The following is a 7,500-nucleotide window of genomic DNA, read 5'->3' as shown; positions in this document are numbered from 1 at the left end:
AAAGAATAAATGTCGAAAATGTGATCCATTCCATATAGATGTTTGTTATATGACTTTGAGCGCAAATAAACACCCTTTCATCTTTAGTATAAAAGATAAAAAATATTTTTGGGCTCAAGCCATGTCGTCCTGATGGAAGGATCTTATAAGAAGCTTCCTAAGAGATATTTGACTACAGTGATACTCCCAGAGAATTTACCTTTAGGTCTCCAGAATTCTAACTCCTGGCGCAAATATCCTTCAAATTTCTCTTAAGGATATCGCATAAATTAGGGGACGTATATCTTGATACGACACATAGCAATCTTCACCACGAATAGCGTTTTCGCCTCGAGCGGGAAGAGTGGCAAAAATAGAAGGGGAGCCGTTATCAAGGGAACCCTTTTTCCCATACTACTAGTAAGTATCTAGATGGCGCCATATCCAAGATGGCGGTTATTCCTATTTTTGTAGCCAATTTGAACGGTGGTGTTCCCTGTTGATCTAACCTTTTTGATCGATTTTGTGAGGGTATTTATGCAATCTCTAGCCTCTTTTGCCACTGGAAAATTTAATATTGATTCTTTACAATATAGAGTTTTTAGCTCCTTTTCCACAGTGAAATTAGAGTAATTTATTGTGCTAGGAGCTAGGCCTGTTACCGGAGCCGCCATGGGCGCTATCGTTCATTATGCATGAGTTATTTAGTTAGCTGAACTATTCCCGGTTATAATAGTATTAATAAATTATGAAAGCTATTTAGACATTTATACTAGTAAAGATATTTATTTTATGCATACTTTCCTCTTCCTTTCGTCGATCGTATACGTTAGAGGTAACAGAGATCTCGCCTTGCCTAAGCTTTCTAGCCTAGGAGATGTAGTATTCTTTCAGACATTATCCCCATTTACCCTTGTGTATCGTTTCATTAATTCAATGGGAGATAGTACATCTCCTAGAATTTTAAAACTCGATACTTGTCTCCTGTGGAGAATTTAGGGTAATCCCTCCTTCCCTCTGAGTGTAGCCATAGGCTACAACCCTATCTTGGTCTTACCATTGAGTAGAAACTCCTGCTTGAATAGGCTAGTGTTTTCTGTCTTTCCCTGGCCGGCAGATAGCCGACTTTGGATATTTGCCAGAACCTCAGAGTATTCATTCTTTTGCCGGTGGCCGGCTGGCTGGGTGAGTAGTCACTCCCCTGCCGGACTCAACCACCGGCATAGGAGGCTAGACTTCCCTAGGCTGCACTTGAAGTGGTTGTATGATGCCGCCACCTTCTCCCTTGCGGTCTAGTAGACTAGTCCTGTGCTCGCAGACCCTAGGCTGTATGCAAAGCAAGTGTGTGCTTATGTGCATGAACACGTCAGCCAGAGACTCTGTAAGTTGCGGGCAGCAGCAACTCAGAAACTCTGCTTCAGGCAGTCACCCCGTGAAGATGAACGAGACTGGATGTGGTAACGCATGCTCCGACAGAGTCTCAACATACTATTTGCTTGCTTCTTGAAATAACACAGCAAAAGCATTGGGATGTAATAAAAGAACGCTATGAAAGCACAATGCACCGCACAACACTTCACTGTTGACCTGCATCACTACTCTACACATGAAATATGAATAAATCGAATTACAACGTATTCACATTCGAACTGAGATTCCATTAATGGTGTCGACCGGTTCCTGTTGTCCACGTCTTGAAAAAGGTTCTCCTAATACGACACTGTAAGTTCACTGCACCATGTACGTATTGGTAAATTCCTTAACCTTAATTGGTGGGGCAAGGATATAACTTAAAAAGTAGGGTCTCAATGTCTATTAGAGTAAATACACAATATACTTGGGATACAAGAAAAGATAAATTATCAGCTAAGGAGACGAAGACAGACAGACTGCATCATGGGAACACAACAGATAAGTGTTGCCAATGCTGACTCAATGTTCCCATATCATATCAATAACAATACAGGATTTAATCTACTGATATGCAACATCCAAAATAAGGGTTGAAAGTACATAATACGGTTAATAATACGCACAATAATAGTAATCATGATAATACAGTAAATGGCACATGCAATAATACTAATCATGATAATACATGTGAAATGTGTCTTTTCATATACCTACAGTTCATATATGATATATCTGCTTTAATGTTGTTCATGTTTCCAAAATATTTTATTTTAATGGTTCTATACTTCTGATATAATTTATTTTTTCCCTCTATACTTTCCTCATTGGCCTATTTTTCTCTGTTGGAGCTCTTGAGCTTATAGCCTCTGGGTTTTTCAACTAGGGTTGTAGCTTATCTAAAAATAATAATAATAATAATAATAATAATAATAATAATAATAATAATAATAATAATACGAATTTATCAATAAATTTTATAATAGAAGCATGATTAATTAGAATACTTGGCTATATATTATTCTCATAGTGTTAAAACTAATTATGAGGATAGATTGAAACTCCATGTCTCGTAGTTTAAATGATGACCGTAGAATTATGACCTAGTTTAATAATCAACATAGAGCTGTAACATATAGACCACTGACTCTAGTTTTCCCTTCCCTTTTCCTTTGATAATATTGAATCATCTCTGAATTTGGAGAATATTTTTCTAAAATAATGGCACATTCTTTAGCCGAACCTTCGACCGTATATTTTCTTTACTTAAATTATTCTGATATGCATAAAAATTTAAAAACTTCTATATCAGAGATTTTAAACACATCTATAACCTTTGCATATTCTATTTTTTATATAGCTAAGACTTTTATCCAAATTCCAATAGGTGTAAGTTTTTCATTGATAATTATTCACTTTCACTCGTCTGTCTCCCCCTTTTTATTGGGTTCATTATTATGGAACGGATACTTTTTTCTAATTTTTCAATCAGCTTTCAGAGCGGAAGTCATACACTATTCATGTCAGTGAAAAGTGATCTCCTATCCTATCACAGATCATTATAGAATCGTCATCTATTTTAGTTTTATGTACATTTAATCGAAAGATTATATGTGGCCTAAAACCTGAATGAAGAAATAATAATAATAATGAAGGAAATATAAGCTATGAATGCGAAAATATGGCAAAGGATTTATAAGTGACGAATATTCGTAATTTGAATATATTTTTTTTGATAAAGTTAATTTACAAGATTTATGACAGTCATCTTTCAAACATGAATTTGACACTATATCTACCAACGTATTTTGGGTTGCCTATCAAATCACTAAATCACAGATTTTTTTTTTTTCATTTTTAACTTTCGTTTGATTTTCGGATAGATTTTAATCTTTTACCTTCTTTATGATCATAGCATAGTAAGCATGCTTGGACAGATTTTCTTAACTTGGGAAATACAAAAAAAATAGTTTTATGTATTCAACTTTATGCAGATTTTTATAGATCACTCTCTCATATAAAAAAAAAAATTCGAATAAATTGAAGATATGTCATCGATATGTTCTTCCCATTTTAGTCTTACATCGTATATCGATGGCAAAGAGATTTGCGTGATCTAAGATGAACTCATATGATCCTATCAATCTTCCTTGTATTTTTCTTCATGTCTTTTCCCCTACTTTCTCTATCTTTTTATTCTCAATCTCATTTTATATCAAAGGGTATTGCCATCATTTGACCATAATAATGGTGAAATGGTTTTGTAATTTCGTCATATTTGGAGGATAATGAATATTGCTATTAAAGCAGTGGGATCAGAAGCGGATATGTAGTTTAGATTTTAATTGGAATGAGAGAGAGAGAGAGAGAGAGAGAGAGAGAGAGAGAGAGAGAGAGAGAGAGAGAGAGAGAGAGAGAGAGAGAGAGAGAGAGAGAGAGAGAGAGAGAGATAGGGAGAGAGATAGAGAGAGAGAGAGAGGTGGTATCATAGATCATTGTATTGATATTATTAGTAAGTCAGTTTTACTTTCTAATGCCATAATCACATTGAATTGCTAATTTGCAGATCAAATAAAAAAAAAAAAAATTAATTCGCCAAATACTATTCCCAAATGCCTTTAGTAAAGTACCATTTAATACTTAGTCTAGAATGATTCTCTACTTAAATTTTATTTGAAATTCACTGATGTTATCTATATTCTGCTTATAACCGCAACGTATTTAAACTGTTCTTTGAGTAACATTAACGTTGTCAGGGCAATAATTTCTGTTTTCTCTATAAGGTCTCTCAAAGAATTTGAGTGAATTGTTACAGATATCAGCAGAGTTGACATTTTTATATAAGATTTCCATGCATATTTTTTCTTTTGTATATTGCATATATAACTAATTAATTCTATTGTTGATCTTTTTTTTTTCAATACTCATTACAATACTTTATTTCTCCATTTCTTGTTCACTGACTTCTCATAGAATTTTTTGTATGTTTTTTTTTCCAGATATTTGTTTATTTTCAGCACTAAATCGTAAATAATTTCATAAAAGGAAAAAATGTATTGATTCTGCTCCTACTATTGCCTTTTAGAATTATAGCAAATAGTATTTTACTCTTCAAGGAGGAGTAAGTCAGAGCATATGGTGAATAAAAGATATTTCATTTTCGTGCTATTTTGAGTCGGTATCTTGATTATTTATGTGGTCAGTTTTAAGTTATACTTAATGAGCAAAAAAACAGAAAATAACAATTATCCATATGTGCTGGAAAACCTAAATCTGCCAGGTTTTACCGTCTATGCATATTATTGTCATAAACACCAATGCAAATTTGAATTAGTCTCCTAAATCTTTTAATGGAGTCAAGAAATATAATTTGATGTAATATAATTGATTATCAAAAACACATGAAACGGCATTCAGAGAATTGAAAAAAATATTATTTATGTTACCCTTTTGACTATTTTTTCCAATTTCAAATATTATTATTACAATAATAAATAGTAATGCTGCAGAACAGTGAATATCAAGGAATATGCTTATTTATTTTTTTCTGGCCTTCCCGTTCTAGTAAACAAATAAAAGCATTCATATCTCCCATAAGGTAAACAATAGCCTGTTTACATAAATCCCTCAATCTTTTTATGATTGTGTTTCTTTTCTTTACACAAAACTTTCGTCTGCAAGAATAAAACTTTTACAACTTTTTCAAGATTACTGCAACATGTCTCAAATATTACCAAATGTTATTTAAACAAATAATACGTAGAAGAACTATTAAAAAAGTGCCAAGATTATGAGGGAGAGCTTATTTTTAGGTACTTCTTTAAAAAGGTCTTCTTTCCAGCCGTTTTTTTTTTTTTTCACAATAATAAGAAGTGGACTACTCCTAAAATGTTACTTATCTTTTGCCCTATTCAATGGGGTCCTTTCTTTGCCCAATAACAGATATTTCTGATCTATTCCTGGAAATCTGTTTTTTACGTAATACTTTCATCATAACGCAAATGATATAATAAAAAGTCTGTAAATTTTATAAACAAAATATCGCAGAATATATTTTGTATTTTTATAAACTACTAAATAGTAACTGGTTAACTCCTGAAAATACTATGTCAGCACGTATCTAGATATCAGTATAAAAATATGTTCTTTATTTGAAGTCAAAATTCTGAGTATGCCAAAAGAATTTAGTATAAAAACTAAAAAAAAAAAAAAGGCAAAGTGTAACAATCCCTTATATTCTTTTCATATACTCACTGTCATGAATTATTTTTAATTTTTTTCCCCTAAACAAAATTATGAAATGTAAAGTTAAGGTTATTACATCGTATACGATATATATATATATATATATATATATATATATATATATATATATATATATATATATATATATATATATATATTTGTTTTACTCTAAAAAAAAAACCTTCTTCGTTTTATGGTTTAGCAAAAAGAAGAGATAAATGGCTATTCTAGGCTATACATCTGGGAACCATAAAAATAAATAGATATATCCATCTTTGTGGTACATTGGAAGCTATAAATCTTCGTTTCGTATCTCCAAGTCCTATCGCTTTTGGACTTTTCCACTCAGAAACACAATTATTTAAGTAGTTTGCAGCTAGATGACTTTTGTTTTTCGTGGCTACGCCTGTGATAGTTTGCTATTAGTAAACTGGAGTTCGAATTATAATATTCTTATTCAAGTTTAAATATAATAATTATAAAAAAGGTAAATTAAATGCTGATTGGTGGTATATACGAATGAAAATTACAATTTTTTAAAAGTGTAATATTTTTATGGAATATGAACTGGCTGTATCTTTTTATTCGAAAAGAGTATACATTGGAAACCAGAATAGTAAAATAACCCTGAGAGACGAAACAAAATTATACAATTATAAGGAAATACCCCTCAAGCATTTTTTTCTGTTTTGCTAAATGAATTACACTATTCAAACTATTTAAAAATGAATATTGCTGTCAGTTGTTATGTCACTAAGGCTGGAACGGTGTGATGGGAGGCATTTTAAAAGGATAGGAAGAATAAGACATAAATATTTAATTAAACAAAATATTTAACTATGGTATTGAAATTAGGGTAAGTGGAAAAGAAAGAAAAGGTGGGCCAAAATCAGTACAAATATTTGGGAGCAACATCCAGAGATAAAATAACCCAGAAAACTTTCGTTATTTCTGCTGTTTTAATGAAAATTTGTTTTAAAGGTCGAGTCTAATAAATTTTATAGAAATTATCGTGAAAACTTTTAGCATATCAGATTTCAAAAGATTACGATGGATACCTAAATTCATAAAAAAACTTAAGTAAATTCTTTAAATGAGAGGAAAGACTAAATTTCAAAGATCATTCAAGCAGAAAACTAGAATTGAAGAAGATAATCAAATCCATATTCGAAAGCGACCAGCATCAATATGTGTGAATAAGAAAGTCATTCCTAAAAGACTTGCATTACATTTCGTCATCAATAATCGTTCAAAGTTGAGGGAAAGTAGTATTGCTCTCTTTTCTTATAACCATCATTTCATAGAATTCATGATATTAGTGACATGGTTTTCTCTTTTTTATATTCGATTTGCATAAAATTCTAATGTATTTACTGATGAAGTGTGCAATTATAGTTTTCCACTGATTTCTCCTACCCAATTGGGTATTTAATTACTATTGCTTCAGAAAATCCTACAAAAAGACATATTAAGATTATGGCCAGATAATCGTTTAAAAAAAAAAAAAAACATAAATCCTCCAGCGTTTTGAAGAAACATTTAATGCTAGTTGCAATTGGTGAAAATATATTCCATCAATAAAGCTCCAAATTTATGGTAGATAAGAAAGAGAAAGTTAAGCTCAAACTTATTAAACAAATACTATATACTACCCCCTTAAAGCTACAGACAAGGTAGACAGTGTAGCTGATCAAACTTTTGTAGGTATTTTTTTTTTTTTCAGCAACCAAATAATTCAAGAAAATAAGAATTTACTGTGACGGGGTATAATGAAAACACCCTCCTCTTACTCGAGTAAAAAGTGAAAATCCTTTATTCTTAATCTTTAAATCGATTAAATATTCATAATATACTCTTTGAGTTGAA

This window comes from Palaemon carinicauda, chromosome 11 (assembly GCF_036898095.1).
Source record: "Palaemon carinicauda isolate YSFRI2023 chromosome 11, ASM3689809v2, whole genome shotgun sequence".
Classification (NCBI taxonomy): Eukaryota; Metazoa; Arthropoda; class Malacostraca; order Decapoda; family Palaemonidae; genus Palaemon; species Palaemon carinicauda.
This window is presented reverse-complemented; position numbering follows the sequence as displayed.